Source organism: Symsagittifera roscoffensis, chromosome 5, assembly GCF_963678635.1.
Source record: "Symsagittifera roscoffensis chromosome 5, txSymRosc1.1, whole genome shotgun sequence".
Taxonomy (NCBI): Eukaryota; Metazoa; Xenacoelomorpha; order Acoela; family Convolutidae; genus Symsagittifera; species Symsagittifera roscoffensis.
The window spans coordinates 61302216-61318393 of record NC_087066.1 but is presented as its reverse complement, the minus strand read 5'-3'; the positions used below and the strand labels follow the sequence as shown (position 1 = coordinate 61318393).

Below are 16178 nucleotides of genomic sequence, written 5' to 3'. Positions count from 1 at the left end.
CTCATTAAGTTAACTGAATTTTTTGTATATAATCGATGAGAAATTGATGATTTTTCAGCAGATAATCAAGTTCTTTAATTTTGATGTAGATTTGAGATGATAACTCAAAGTTGATGAATTTTTCAAAGCAAATCTCTGGAAATCTGATACCAAACGTGATCATGCAAGATTTTGAACTTTGAAAGTCCTTAAAAAAATGGAGGAATAAAGCACTTTGCTGGGGAGTTTTAACAAGTTTGGGAGTTGGATATGGAATAAAAAGAGTCTTTGAAATATCATCGTACGATTTTTTTATCAACTTCAAATTTTCTAAAATAAATAAAATTTCTTTTCTAGTCAAGTGTAACTCAGCTGTAAGTTTATAGCTTTGATAGGTAATATGTGAATGAAAAGTAAACTCTTTGATTGAGTAAGTTTCTCTAAAGAGACCTTTACTTAGTCGGAGAACTCTATTTTGGACAACATAAACGTCCGAAAAATTGTGAAAAAAGTAAGAATCTACATCTATTTCATCAATAAGGAAATCACACGGAATATTTTCTTTTTTCTTGTAGAGTAATTTGAGGAAGTTCAAATGCTTTTTGATTGACATTCTTCAAAAATGAATATTTTGGATCCAAAGATATGACTAGAAACTGCTTAGTTCTGATTGGTTGAAAATTTTTCTGGAAAATTCTAGATTTTTCAAAGGAATGACGTCATTACCATAATAGGAAAATTGCGTGGGTGTTGACGTCATTTCTATTTCTAGAATAACGTCATTATCATAAAAGGAACATTGCGTGGGTGGTGACGTCACTTCTAAATATAGAATGACGTCATTACCATAAAAGGAAAATTGCGTAGGCGGTGACGTCACTTCTATTCAAAGAATGACGTCATTACCGTAAAAGGATTATTGCGTAGGTGTCATTGATAGTATAAATACACTTATTTTATTGGGTTAAATCATTCATTTTGCTTACCAATCAGAAACAGTCAATTGAATTTTACTTCAAATTTTACATTTCGTTACTTCACGAAACGTAAGTATTTTCATTCAATTGGTACTTTAAGTTTTTAAATTTGGAACATTCCAAAAGCCCCAATTTTTTTAGATAATGCCTGCCCTTAACCGAAACGAGAAAGTCAAATGTGAGGAATGTGGTCAGGAATACAGGAGAGCTGATAATGCGAGACATCGAAAAAGATGTGCTATAGGATTTGTTTCTTGTCCTGAATGTAAGTATTCCACTTACAATCAACAAGAAATGAGCTATCATATGGCTAAGAAGCATGCTCAACCAAGTTCGAAGCAGTCGACGGTTTGTTCTTCTTGTGAACAAGAGTTCCCGAGTTACTACTCTCTCCAGCAACATCGGAGAAAGAAACATGGAGCGAAACAACGGAAACCTAGTGCTACGGTAGCCGACTTGAACAAGATTGTGGAGGATGAGGGGGAAGATGGTGAAAAATTGAAGGAGGAATTTGGTGCATGTCAACATTTTCTAGTGGATACGGAGATGGAAAATGGGAGACACAAGGTATTTAACTTCCAAATGTCCAAGTTAGATACTAAAATCATTAACGAGAAACTTGAAGAAGTCTTCAACAAGCTCGATTCTGCAGCCAAAATCAACATTGCTCTGGGTTTTGTTCTTCGAAATACTGATACTGGTGAATATCGATATTTCTACGCCCATGAAAACAATACTCTGGTTGAAAAATCCCACTTACTTTGTACGAAAGCGGATTTGATAACAATCCAAGGAAAAGTAGAAAAATTTGATATTGTGGAGCAATGTACCCAAGAACGCCAGAACACAAAGTGGCGATTCAAGTTGATTACTAACGTTACAATTTTTGCTGCTTTGCTGAAAAACATCCCATGGGATGTCCAGACTCTGTCTTACCCGAACCTTTATTACGACATACGCAAGTGAATTGTCTTTTATCTAACAAAGACAAGGAACCTTACAAAGATCATTTGTGTCTTTTCCGCGCATTGGCCATGTACAGGAACGGACACAATGATCTCGACACTCACACCTCCATATATTTTACAGAATTCATAACAAAATCTGGTTATGATCCTAAAAATTTTCGTGGAGTTTCCGTTGAAGACTTACCTGATGTCGAGGAAGTAATTGAACGCAACATCTTTATTTACGATTTTGATATTCAAGAGGGAGAATATGTGGGAGAACTAGCACGAAGAAGTATTGGTAGATTTGATAAAACAGTCAAATTACTGCGATTCAACAATCATATCATTCATACAAATGATATAGATAGCTTCTTTAAGTGTTTCCGGTGCCCTAGTTGTGATAGTTTCTTCAAAAGATCCGAGTTTCTCAACAAACATTTTCTGAGATGTAAGGATCGTGTGAAACATATTTACCCAAAGAACGTATATGAGCTTCGCGAAACCTTGTTTGAAAAGCTAGAAGGATTCAATCTTCCAATTTCTGAAGACAACAAGCTTTTCAATAATCTAGCAATTTTCGACTTTGGGTCGATTTGTGTTCCTACAGAGGAACTAAAAGAGACGCAAACTACTACCTGGATTGGGAAACACGTTCCAATTTCAGTCTCTATATCATCGAATCTGATTGATGAACCCATCTTTTTGTACAACAAGGATCCACAGAACTTGATTATTGATTTTGTATCCAACCTCGAGCTGTTGGCTGAACAAAGTAAGCTAGAAATGAGAAAAAAATTTCATGATATTGAAGTAGCTGCCAATGAAAGAATGAAAAAAATCTTTGATCAATTGAATGAGCGAGGCCAGAATTTTTCAAGTAACAAGTTTGAGTACGAAGATGAATGTATTGAAGATTCGGAAGAAGCAGATATGTCAACACAATTCTTGCGAATTCAGAAAAATCAACTCATCGATTTGAAACAACATCTGGAGAGATATGTAAATACTCTGCCGGTTTTTGGATTTAACAGTGGTAGATATGATTTAAATTTGATCAAGTCCTACCTAATCCCCTATTTGATTCGCGATAAAGAACAAGAATCATCCGTCATCAAAAAAGCAAATGACTTTATATCTTTCAAATTTGGAGATGTACAATTTCTCGACATAATGAAGTTTCTGGGAGGGGCAACTACTTTGGACTCCTTTCTCAAAGCCTATAAAGCTAGCGAAACGAAAGGATTCTTTCCCTATGAGTGGTTTGATAACCCAGACAAACTTGATTTTCCAGGACTGCCCCCATATGAAGCATTTTTCAGTAAACTTAGAAACAACAATCCTCTAGACAAAGACTTTACTGATTATGAAAAACTGAGGAAGAGTGGTCTTGATGAACAGCAAGCACTGAAAAAACTTCAAATCAAGATGTTCCTTCGTCTGGTTTGGATAATTACAATTACTTACAAGAGACTTGGAAGAAAAATGGAATGACAGTGTTCAAAGACTTTTTGAAGTGGTACAACAACAAGGATGTAGTTCCAACCCTGGAGGCAATGCAAAAAATGATTCAGTTTTATCATAACAAGGGGATAGATATGTTGAAACTTGGATGTACACTTCCAAATCTAGCAAACATTTGTCTACACAAATCTACAAATTACAAGTTTTATCCATTTTGCGAAAGTGATAAAGACTTGTGTGAAAAAATACGAGAAGACATGACTGGTGGGCCTTCGATTGTGTTCACTCGAAAAGCTGTTGTAGACGAAACCTTTATCAGAGATTCATCAAATATTTGTAAGTCAATCGTTGGAATTGATGCGAGTCCAGCTTTACCCCTATTCAATGTGTCAAGATATGCCAACAGGACTGTATACGAGATGGGAGTTTGACACTGATATGCAGAAATTCAAGGCTAGACATAATCGAACTCGCAACTTTGAGAATATGGTCATGTCTTTCTTTCAAGAATCAAGACCAGAATGTAAAATTGAGAGCTTTTTTACATCTGGAAAACAGAAGAAAATTGACTGTTTTAATGTGGACGGTTATTGTGATCACTGTAGTCAAGTTTTCTAGTCAAGTGTAACTCAGCTGTAAGTTTATAGCTTTGATAGGTAATATGTGAATCAAAAGTAAACTCTTTGATTGAGTAAGTTTCTCTAAAGAGACCTCTACTTAGTCGGAGAACTCTATTTTGGACAACATAAACGTCCAAAAAATTGTGAAAAAAGTAAGAATCTACATCTATTTCATCAATAAGGAAATCACACGGAATATTTTCTTTTTTCTTGTAGAGTAATTTGAGGAAGTTCAAATGCTTTTTGATTGACATTCTTCAAAAATGAATATTTTGGATCCAAAGTTATGACTAGAAACTGCTTAGTTCTGATTGGTTGAAAATTTTTCTGGAAAATTCTAGAACTTTCAAAGGAATGACGTCATTACCATAATAGGAAAATTGCGTGGGTGTTGACGTCATTTCTATTTCTAGAATAACGTCATTATCATAAAAGGAACATTGCGTGGGTGGTGACGTCACTTCTAAATATAGAATGACGTCATTACCATAAAAAGAAAATTGCGTAGGCGGTGACGTCACTTCTATTCAAAGAATGACGTCATTACCGTAAAAGGATTATTGCGTAGGTGTCATTGATAGTATAAATACACTTATTTTATTGGGTTAAATCATTCATTTTGCTTACCAATCAGAAACAGTCAATTGAATTTTACTTCAAATTTTACATTTCGTTACTTCACGAAAAGTAAGTATTTTCATTCAATTGGTGCTTTAAGGTTTCAAATTTGGAACATTCCAAAAGCCCCAATTTTTTTAGATAATGCCTGCCCTTAACCGAAACGAGAAAGTCAAATGTGAGGAATGTGGTCAGGAATACAGGAGAGCTGATAATGCGAGACATCGAAAAAGATGTGCTAAAGGATTTGTTTCTTGTCCTGAATGTAAGTATTCCACTTACAATCAACAAGAAATGAGCTATCATATGGCTAAGAAGCATGCTCAACCAAGTTCGAAGCAGTCGACGGTTTGTTCTTCTTGTGAACAAGAGTTCCCGAGTTACTACTCTCTCCAGCAACATCGGAGAAAGGAACATGGAGCAAAACAACGGAAACCTAGTGCTACGGTAGCCGACTTGAACAAGATTGTGGAGGATGAGGGGGAAGATGGTGAAAAATTGAAGGAGGAATTTGGTGCATGTCAACATTTTCTAGTGGATACGGAGATGGAAAATGGGAGACACAAGGTATTTAACTTCCAAATGTCCAAGTTAGATACTAAAATCATTAACAGTGGTAGATATGATTTAAATTTGATCAAGTCCTACCTAATCCCCTATTTGATTCGCGATAAAGAACAAGAAACATCCGTCATCAAAAAAGCAAATGACTTTATATCTTTCAAGTTTGGAGATGTACAATTTCTCGACATAATGAAGTTTCTGGGAGGGGCAACTACTTTGGACTCCTTTCTCAAAGCCTATAAAGCTAGCGAAACGAAAGGATTCTTTCCCTATGAGTGGTTTGATAACCCAGACAAACTTGATTTTCCAGGGCTGCCCCCATATGAAGCATTTTTCAGTAAACTTAGAAACAACAATCCTCTAGACAAAGACTTTACTGATTATGAAAAACTGAGGAAGAGTGGACTTGATGAACAGCAAGCACTGAAAAAACTTCAAATCAAGACTGTTCCTTCATCTGGTTTGGATAATTACAATTACTTACAAGAGACTTGGAAGAAAAATGGAATGACAGTGTTCAAAGACTTTTTGAAGTGGTACAACAACCAGGATGTAGTTCCAACCCTGGAGGCAATGCAAAAAATGATTCAGTTTTATCATAACAAGGGGATAGATATGTTGAAACTTGGATGTACACTTCCAAATCTAGCAAACATTTGTCTACACAAATCTACAAATTACAAGTTTTATCCATTTTGCGAAAGTGACAAAGACTTGTGTGAAAAAATACGAGAAGACATGACTGATGGGCCTTCGATTGTGTTCACTCGAAAAGCTGTTGTAGACGAAACCTTTATCAGAGATTCATCAAATATTTGTAAGTCAATCGTTGGAATTGATGCGAGTCCAGCTTTACCCCTATTCAATGTGTCAAGATATGCCAACAGGACTGTATACGAGATGGGAGTTTGACACTGATATGCAAAAATTCAAGGCTAGACATAATCGAACTCGCAACTTTGAGAATATGGTCATGTCTTTCTTTCAAGAATCAAGACCAGAATGTAAAATTGAGAGCTTTTTTACATCTGGAAAACAGAAGAAAATTGACTGTTTTAATGTGGACGGTTATTGTGATCACTGTAGTCAAGTTTTCTAGTCAAGTGTAACTCAGCTGTAAGTTTATAGCTTTGATAGGTAATATGTGAATCAAAAGTAAACTCTTTGATTGAGTAAGTTTCTCTAAAGAGACCTTTACTTAGTCGGAGAACTCTATTTTGGACAACATAAACGTCCAAAAAATTGTGAAAAAAGTAAGAATCTACATCTATTTCATCAATAAGGAAATCACACGGAATATTTTCTTTTTTCTTGTAGAGTAATTCGAGGAAGTTCAAATGCTTTTTGATTGACATTCTTCAAAAATGAATATTTTGGATCCAAAGTTATGACTAGAAACTGCTTAGTTCTGATTGGTTGAAAATTTTTCTGGAAAATTTTAGAACTTTCAAAGGAATGACGTCATTACCATAATAGGAAAATTGCGTGGGTGTTGACGTCATTTCTATTTCTAGAATAACGTCATTATCATAAAAGGAACATTGCGTGGGTGGTGACGTCACTTCTAAATATAGAATGACGTCATTACCATAAAAGGAAAATTGCGTAGGCGGTGACGTCACTTCTATTCAAAGAATGACGTCATTACCGTAAAAGGATTATTGCGTAGGTGTCATTGATAGTATAAATACACTTATTTTATTGGGTTAAATCATTCATTTTGCTTACCAATCAGAAACAGTCAATTGAATTTTACTTCAAATTTTTCATTTCGTTACTTCACGAAAAGTAAGTATTTTCATTCAATTGGTACTTTAAGTTTTTAAATTTGGAACATTCCAAAAGCCCCAATTTTTTTAGATAATGCCTGCCCTTAACCGAAACGAGAAAGTTAAATGTGAGGAATGTGGTCAGGAATACAGGAGAGCTGATAATGCGAGACATCGAAAAAGATGTGCTAAAGGATTTGTTTCTTGTTCTGAATGTAAGTATTCCACTTACAATCAACAAGAAATGAGCTATCATATGGCTAAGAAGCATGCTCAACCAAGTTCGAAGCAGTCGACGGTTTGTTCTTCTTGTGAACAAGAGTTCCCGAGTTACTACTCTCTCCAGCAACATCGGAGAAAGGAACATGGAGCAAAACAACGGAAACCTAGTGCTACGGTAGCCGACTTGAACAAGATTGTGGAGGATGAGGGGGAAGATGGTGAAAAATTGAAGGAGGAATTTGGTGCATGTCAACATTTTCTAGTGGATACGGAGATGGAAAATGGGAGACACAAGGTATTTAACTTCCAAATGTCCAAGTTAGATACTAAAATCATTAACAGTGGTAGATATGATTTAAATTTGATCAAGTCCTACCTAATCCCCTATTTGATTCGCGATAAAGAACAAGAAACATCCGTCATCAAAAAAGCAAATGACTTTATATCTTTCAAGTTTGGAGATGTACAATTTCTCGACATAATGAAGTTTCTGGGAGGGGCAACTACTTTGGACTCCTTTCTCAAAGCCTATAAAGCTAGCGAAACGAAAGGATTCTTTCCCTATGAGTGGTTTGATAACCCAGACAAACTTGATTTTCCAGGGCTGCCCCCATATGAAGCATTTTTCAGTAAACTTAGAAACAACAATCCTCTAGACAAAGACTTTACTGATTATGAAAAACTGAGGAAGAGTGGACTTGATGAACAGCAAGCACTGAAAAAACTTCAAATCAAGACTGTTCCTTCATCTGGTTTGGATAATTACAATTACTTACAAGAGACTTGGAAGAAAAATGGAATGACAGTGTTCAAAGACTTTTTGAAGTGGTACAACAACAAGGATGTAGTTCCAACCCTGGAGGCAATGCAAAAAATGATTCAGTTTTATCATAACAAGGGGATAGATATGTTGAAACTTGGATGTACACTTCCAAATCTAGCAAACATTTGTCTACACAAATCTACAAATTACAAGTTTTATCCATTTTGCGAAAGTGATAAAGACTTGTGTGAAAAAATACGAGAAGACATTACTGGTGGGCCTTCGATTGTGTTCACTCGAAAAGCTGTTGTAGACGAAACCTTTACCAGAGATTCATCAAATATTTGTAAGTCAATCGTTGGAATTGATGCGAGTCCAGCTTTACCCCTATTCAATGTGTCAAGATATGCCAACAGGACTGTATACGAGATGGGAGTTTGACACTGATATGCAGAAATTCAAGGCTAGACATAATCGAACTCGCAACTTTGAGAATATGGTCATGTCTTTCTTTCAAGAATCAAGACCAGAATGTAAAATTGAGAGCTTTTTTACATCTGGAAAACAGAAGAAAATTGACTGTTTTAATGTGGACGGTTATTGTGATCACTGTAGTCAAGTTTTCTAGTCAAGTGTAACTCAGCTGTAAGTTTATAGCTTTGATAGGTAATATGTGAATCAAAAGTAAACTCTTTGATTGAGTAAGTTTCTCTAAAGAGACCTTTACTTAGTCGGAGAACTCTATTTTGGACAACATAAACGTCCAAAAAATTGTGAAAAAAGTAAGAATCTACATCTATTTCATCAATAAGGAAATCACACGGAATATTTTCTTTTTTCTTGTAGAGTAATTCGAGGAAGTTCAAATGCTTTTTGATTGACATTCTTCAAAAATGAATATTTTGGATCCAAAGTTATGACTAGAAACTGCTTAGTTCTGATTGGTTGAAAATTTTTCTGGAAAATTTTAGAACTTTCAAAGGAATGACGTCATTACCATAATAGGAAAATTGCGTGGGTGTTGACGTCATTTCTATTTCTAGAATAACGTCATTATCATAAAAGGAACATTGCGTGGGTGGTGACGTCACTTCTAAATATAGAATGACGTCATTACCATAAAAGGAAAATTGCGTAGGCGGTGACGTCACTTCTATTCAAAGAATGACGTCATTACCGTAAAAGGATTATTGCGTAGGTGTCATTGATAGTATAAATACACTTATTTTATTGGGTTAAATCATTCATTTTGCTTACCAATCAGAAACAGTCAATTGAATTTTACTTCAAATTTTAGAGTGTGACTGGTGGAAAAGTTTCAAAACCGATGAAAAGATCAAAAATCACGTCAGAACCCACTTTCCCTATAAAATACCTCTTTCTACAGACTCTCTTCTAGCAAAGATAAAAGATGGATCTCTTTTTGGCTACGTTCAGTGCGACTTGGTTGTTCCAGATGAACTGAAATCAAAATTTGCAAATTTTCCTCCAATTTTCAAAAATACTGAGGTCGGAAGAAATGATATTGGAGATTACATGAAAAACTATGCGATCGAGAACGAAATGTTAAAACATCCTCAGAGAATGCTGATATCTAGTTTCAAGCTGGAAAATGGAACGGTTATAACTCCTCTCTTCAATTTTTATATGGAACTTGGATTACAGTGCACCAAAATTTACCGATTTGTTCAATATTCTCCTCGGAAGTGTTTCAATAATTTCGCTCAATCGGTGGTTGATGCAAGAAGAGAAGGAGATGAAAACCCTTTGTCAGGAGTTGTAGCAGAAACAATGAAGCTCTTGGGCAATTCCTCCTATGGATATCAGATCATGGATAGATCCAGGCATACAATCACGAAGTATCTGAACGATGAAAAAACTCACAAGGCAATCAATGAGCCACTGTTTAAGAGACTTAACACAGTTGAGAAGGACTTATATGAGGTGGAGTTATTGAAGTCAACCATTTAGCACAGAGAACCCATCATTATTGGTTTTTTCATAATTCAGTATGCAAAACTGAGAATGTTGGAACTCTACTATAACTTCTTTGACAAGTTCTGTGATGTGAATAAATTTGAAGAGTTGGAGATGGACACAGACTCACTTTACTTGGCACTTGCAGAAGAAAATTTGTACGATTGCATCCAACCAGATAAGAGAGCTGCTTGGGAAAAAATGAGGGAGAGTGATTGCAGAGAGTCCTTCAAGGCGGATGCAAAATCTAATTTCTTTCCTCGAACCTGTTGTAGTATCCATAAAAAACATGATAAGCGGGAGCCGGGACTTTTCAAAGAAGAATTTAGGTGCACAGAAATGCTCTGTTTATGTAGTAAGACATATTGCTGCTATGACAACAAGTCAGACAAATTCAAATTTAGCAGCAAAGGATTGAATAAGCGGGTTCTAGAAGACTCTGGAGATGGACCTTTAGCAAAGTATAGGAGAGTGCTTGATGAAGCAATTAATCTTACATCTACTAACAGAGGATTCAGAACTATAAATCATATGGTGGCTACATATGAACAGACAAAGAAAGGACTAAGCTATTTTTATCCAAAAAGACAAGTACAAGATGATGGAATTCATACAAAACCACTGAACTTATAAGAACTGATCTGGTCAAGTAAATTTATTCATGATGTTGTATTATATTGGGTTTATGATGTTAAAATGTTGCGGTAAACTTGTTATACGATGCAGTGATTTATATACTTTCTTTGTAATTTAAACTTTGTTCTCAAAAAACTTGACTTTTTTCGAAGTCTCTGTAGGTTCAGAATAGATTCAGATAGGTAGAAAGAAAAAGTATCTAATAAATTTTTATCATATCAAATTAAACAAAATCTTATCGTGTTTTGAATTTTTTCGAAAAAATTTTTTTGATAAAAATTCCAAGTTTTTGCACAAAAACTCTTACCATTGACTTACCATCCACCCAAAAAAATCTTAATATTTAACCTTAATTCTATACATAATTAACAATCAATTGTTCCAATTTAGGTAACGCGCGCCGAGATTTTTGCGAAAAAATTACACAAAAACCAAAAAATTTTCGTTTTTCTTTCTCTTACCATCACACTGAAACCTTACCATTGGTATTCCCTATCTTAATACATTGTAGACTCTATACCCAATCTTAATACATAGCTGGCGGACCGGATGCTCTATTCCCTATCTTAATACATGGGGGTCCGCCACCTCCCCCCCCACTTAACCTCCAACATCTACTACTTAGGGGAACCTTCTGGGGCAATTTGAGCAACTAAAATATCCATTTAGAATCGGAATAAAAGGTCAACTACCAACGGGCGTGCATATTAGGATCACGGGAGCCCCTTTGACTTGGGGATTTGTGATCAAATTTGGATTCTAGATCGGGTCTGACGGAAGTAACCGAACCAAAAATTTTTTTTGATTGATTATTTTGGTTGTGTGGTTGCTTTGAGCTACTTAATAGGACAGCTCGGGCAATCCGGGAACACATAAAAGAAGACCTCGGTGAGTTTATTAGGCAAATACACACCCACTTGAGAAGAAAAGGTGTTCCCTGCTCTCGTGCACTTGGGGCGTCCCGGGTGTGGGGGAGCTTTTTCATATACTTTGGTGATTTTCGATCAGAGGTTGCCTTGAGCTACTTAGTAGGACAGCTCGGGCAATCGCAGGACACCTAAAAGAAGACCTCGGTGAGTGTATTAGGCAAATACACACTCACTTGAGAAGACAGTGTCCTGGGCTTCGTTCTTTTGGAGTGTTCCGATCGAGGGAAGTTTTTTTCTTTAAGACTAAGTTTTATTTATCTGTTCCTGAATCATCACTGCTTTTTTTTTACAAAAGATTGTTTGATTGTAACAAAGCAGTCATTGGTATTCCCTATCTTAATACATTGTAGACTCTATACCCAATCTTAATACATAGCTGGCGGATCGGATGCTCTATTCCCTATCTTAATACATGGGGGTCCGCCACCTCCCCCCCCCAAACCCCCCCCCCCACTTAACCTCCAACATCTACTACTCCCCTAAATGTTCAATAAGGAGGGTTGTTAAGAAGCTTAGGTCACTCCGGAGGGTTACTTCGGAGGGTTGTAAAGACACTTAGCTTACCTCGAAGGGTTACTTCGGAGGGTACCTTAATCACCCAAGTTACTTCGGCCGGTCCCCTTAAACTCACTAAGGAGGGTCAATAAGAGGCTTAATACGCTCCGGAGGGTTACTTCGGAGGGTTCCTTCAAAATTTCAAATTTTTCGAATCCCACTTGGAAGGGCCTCCAAGTAGTCTCAGAAGGTGTCAAAACAAGCTAAATTCTCTGTGGGCAAATGTCTTACTTTCTTAGGAGGGTCTCGTGCAAAAATTTCCACCAAGGAGCGTTGCTAAGGAGCTTAGCAGACTCCGGAGGGTTACTTCGGAGGGTTCCCCAAAAATCAAGAAAACGGGTTATTCTACCGTGGGAAAGCCTCCGAATGCGGTGTAACTGACTTAAAACCAGGTTGACTGACACGGTCAATCCTCCCAGTAGGATAAAAAGGTGATCTTATAAAAATTTCTGCCGCTCGAGGGTTCCCTAAAATTCGGACCCTCCGAACCAACAAAGTTTCAAAAAGTTTTCTTTTCCGAGATCATCAACCCAAAAAAATTGCGGTCCGCAAAATTGGCTAAGAATTTCGACTATTGGTTTCAAAAATATCCCAATCGGTTGGCTAGTCTTTGAGAAATCGCCAAAAACGCGTTCGTCAAAATGGCCTTTTTTCACCACCTATATAGGTTCTGAAAGACTTTTTCCGCAATTCAGTGAAAGTGCCTCAAAAAAATTGAAACGAGCGTAATAGCCCCGTACGGCACTGGAACAAGGCAAAAAACGGACCAAAATTGGTTTGGAAACAAAAATTTGGCCAATAACTATCAAATTTGGACCCTCCGATTCCTTCCTTTTCCAATCTTTAGGTCGTTAGCTTTATCTACGGAGCTAATCGGAGGGTTGCTCAAAAAGTTCTCTGGTAACCGAGCACTTTATGCTAGCACACTCCTAACGCAAAAATTTTTATTGCTCCAACTCTAAAAACTCAAAAACTCGATCCCCAAAACAGATTGACAAAACTCGGAAAATTATCAAAATTTTTTCTAACTTCTACTGAATCTTTTTTGCGCGGTTTCTTTAGTCAGGGGGATCGAATTACGTAGTAACTCCCTGTATAAAAACTTTTTGCTGCTTAGAAAAGCTCGGATATCCAAAATTTTGGGGGTCTGCAGTTTGGTCGAAAATCAGTAATTTTCGACAAAATTGGGGTATTTCTCGGGTCTAAATAGGAGATAAGTAAAATATAGTAGGGACAATAATCTATTAGTAGTCGTTAATGAATATTACTATACCCTCTTTTGCACCAAAATACCCGAATTAAGACCCTTAACTCGGAAATTCGCGATCGATGGAGGGTACAATCGGACCGCGCCAATCGTGCCTCCCACCTCTTAAGTTTTGATGAAATAGTACCCGAACGACACTAAAATTTTTTCAACGATACCCAACAGTTGTTGTGGATGTTGTCCCTGATGCCCTTGTTGAGTGTGGAGCACGTCGGTCAGCTTGCCACTCTGCCCTCCGTTCACCGGCAAAATCACCATTAACGTGCTTAAATACTCAAATTACACTCAAGTGAGGGTACCCAACCCGTCACCAAAACACACAATCTTTCTATCAGAAATGATATAAATCAATCTGAAACAACAACAAATAGGAAGGTCAGATCACATCTCGTCCGGAAATAACATATAAACTGTCACTTTATGTTTTTTTTTGTTTTTGGTCTTTTTTGGATTTTTTACTGTTTTTGTACTTTTTTGTTTTCAATTAAATTTATTTTTGTCTTTTCTTGGTTATACACTATTTTTGTTTGGTTTTACGCTTTCTCTTTGATTGTTTTTGGTCCCGGGACCCTGGGAAAAGCGGGCTCATGACTTCCCACCTAACCCTCCGGCCGCCGGATTTTTCGGTGTTGACTAAGTTAAAAAGCTAAATAGTACTAGGCGGAGGGTACGTACCTTCCCACTTTCACAACAAAGGTCACTAAGGCCTTTAAATCGGGCATACTCCCGGAGCGGAGGGTTCGTCGCTGAAACTTTTGCTGATCGTGATGGTCTCATGCCTTTAACAGGCCCACCCAGGAGCGCCCTAAAAACGTCTATGTAACATTCGCCCAAATACTACACAGTGACTGTGCCAGTCGGTCATATCTGGAAGTTTGACCTTGAGGAACACGAAACACGTGGTTTTGGAATGAAGTTGAATTTTTCGAAAATTCGAATGGAGCCTGTCATGCTCAGTTTTATCGCGACAACTGAAAACATCAAATATAAAAACAGAACAACCGAATTACAATTGCGGGAAAGTTGTCAAATAAAGACAGTGGGAAATTGCTATTTGCAATTTCCGTCGTAGAAAACGAGAGTAGAGCTGTCCTATCTGATATAGGAGACAGAACAATCACAAGAGCAAATCGAAACCCAACTGAACCAGAGTGAACCTTCAATGGAAAGGCAGACAACTGAAGTCTCCCAATGGTTCAGATCCAAAACTACATTCTCAAGTTAAAACTCATTTCCTTTGATTGGAATTTACTCATAGCAAACTTCTTGAATTACATTCAATTATATTTATGCTAGAGTTACTAATTAGCTTAATTACTCTGATTCTCAAGTGTGCTGCTATGTAAGTACCTAATTTAATTTTCCCGAGTGTATTTTGTGATAAGTATGTTGAGATAAGGCGAGTTTAAGGTTGATCCATCTGAAATGGATCAAAGTTCCACTGTCCAATAAAAAGTAACTTAACGGATTGTTCCGACCCTGTTTTTAACGGCGTTCGTGTATTTTGGGTATTTTGAGACCTAAGTATGGGGACGTTCTTATTTTCTAGAGTAAGGGGTATTTTGGTAGTGGCCTTTAAGCTGTAACGGGTTCTAGTCTCATGTCGCAAGTGAACCAAATTGGCTCCGACCGTTTTTGAGGTAGAAAAACACAAGAGATAGTGTCCCTGGCTCTTGAGCAAATGGTTATAGGGCCTATTTTTCTTAAGCCTCATATGTGGCCAAAGTAGGCAACTGTTACAGACAGAGCGTAGAAAAATTACCTATTAACGACTGGCAGGCGTCAGTTACCTTAAGTCTACTCGTTTTTCACCGTCTCCACCTTGCCAGTTGATTTTCTGGTCTGTTTAGGGCTCAGTAAAAAGTTACTATTTTTAGGCCATCAGTCAAACGACTTTTGATCAGCTTTCGTTTACATGCGAACACAACCGCATAGCTGGGTCTCGGATCCTCAGACTACGTAATTGCTATTAAAAACACGGCTCGAATACCCTATTTTACTATGTTTTTGGTGACAGTTCTATATTGGTGATAGTAGAGGCCGTTTTTTAGAACTGTTTTTGGTGACAGTTCTAAAAACACGGCTCGAATACCCTATTTTACTATGTTTTTGGTGACAGTTCTATATTTCCTCTTTCTGGCTACTCATATTCTAAAATATCAATCAATACGTATGTTAATTCAAATGCTTATGGCATCGAGCCGTGTTTTGCTATTAAAAACACGGCTCGAATACCCTATTTTACTATGTTTTTGGTGACAGTTCTATATTTACTCTTTCTAGCTACTCATATTCTAAAATGTCAATCAATACCGATAATAATTCAAATATTTATGGCATCAGAGTAGCTAAAAAGTCAGTTTATTATAGTCCCTCACCATATAATGTCTCTGGGGGGCCGAGCCTCCGCTTCAGTGTTTTTCCTGTAATAACGTCGTTATTACTCCCAATTCGTGGCACGGGAGGGTACTGCTCTCCACTACTTCCCCACTACTTCCCCACTGAAGCCTCCCTTCTCGCTAATTCCTTCCGCTAAGTGTCCTATCGTGCGGATCGTCACGATAAGAGGCTTCATTTTTATATCGTTATCGTCCAACTGTTTTTCACTATTTTCGCTGTTGTTCTTACTTTATCACTTTTTTAAGTCAAAATGGCCGTTTTTTGTATTTCTGAGAAATATCCGTTCGTCAATCGAAATTTTAGAAATTTAAAATTCTCGAATATTCCGACCCTCCTTTGCAGTAATTTTCAACCATTAAGGCCTCTACTTCTATTCGTCGGAAGGTTGCGCTGTGCCAGTCTAGCAGAATGGCACAATGAACCATGTTACTTTCCATTTCGGATTCTGAAACTATTTAATAAGTTTATCACAACATTTAAGTTCATTTTGT

At 37.0% G+C, this 16178-nt stretch overlaps 2 protein-coding genes across 5 annotated transcripts in view; one reads left to right on the top strand and one right to left on the bottom strand.

The window, feature by feature from the left end:
• The window catches only part of LOC134846929 (uncharacterized), a 167821-nt gene extending 151663 nt beyond the window's left edge, over positions 1–16158 (bottom strand). For all 3 annotated transcript variants that reach the window (XM_063864372.1, XM_063864374.1, XM_063864373.1), the window contains exon 1: positions 16141–16158. The gene's annotated coding sequence lies outside the window, so the exon portion shown is untranslated. The remainder of the gene's footprint in view (positions 1–16140) is intronic.
• Positions 1–16178, top strand: part of LOC134846928 (chromodomain-helicase-DNA-binding protein 4-like) — a 265098-nt gene that overhangs the window by 6545 nt on the left and 242375 nt on the right. The window lies entirely within an intron of this gene.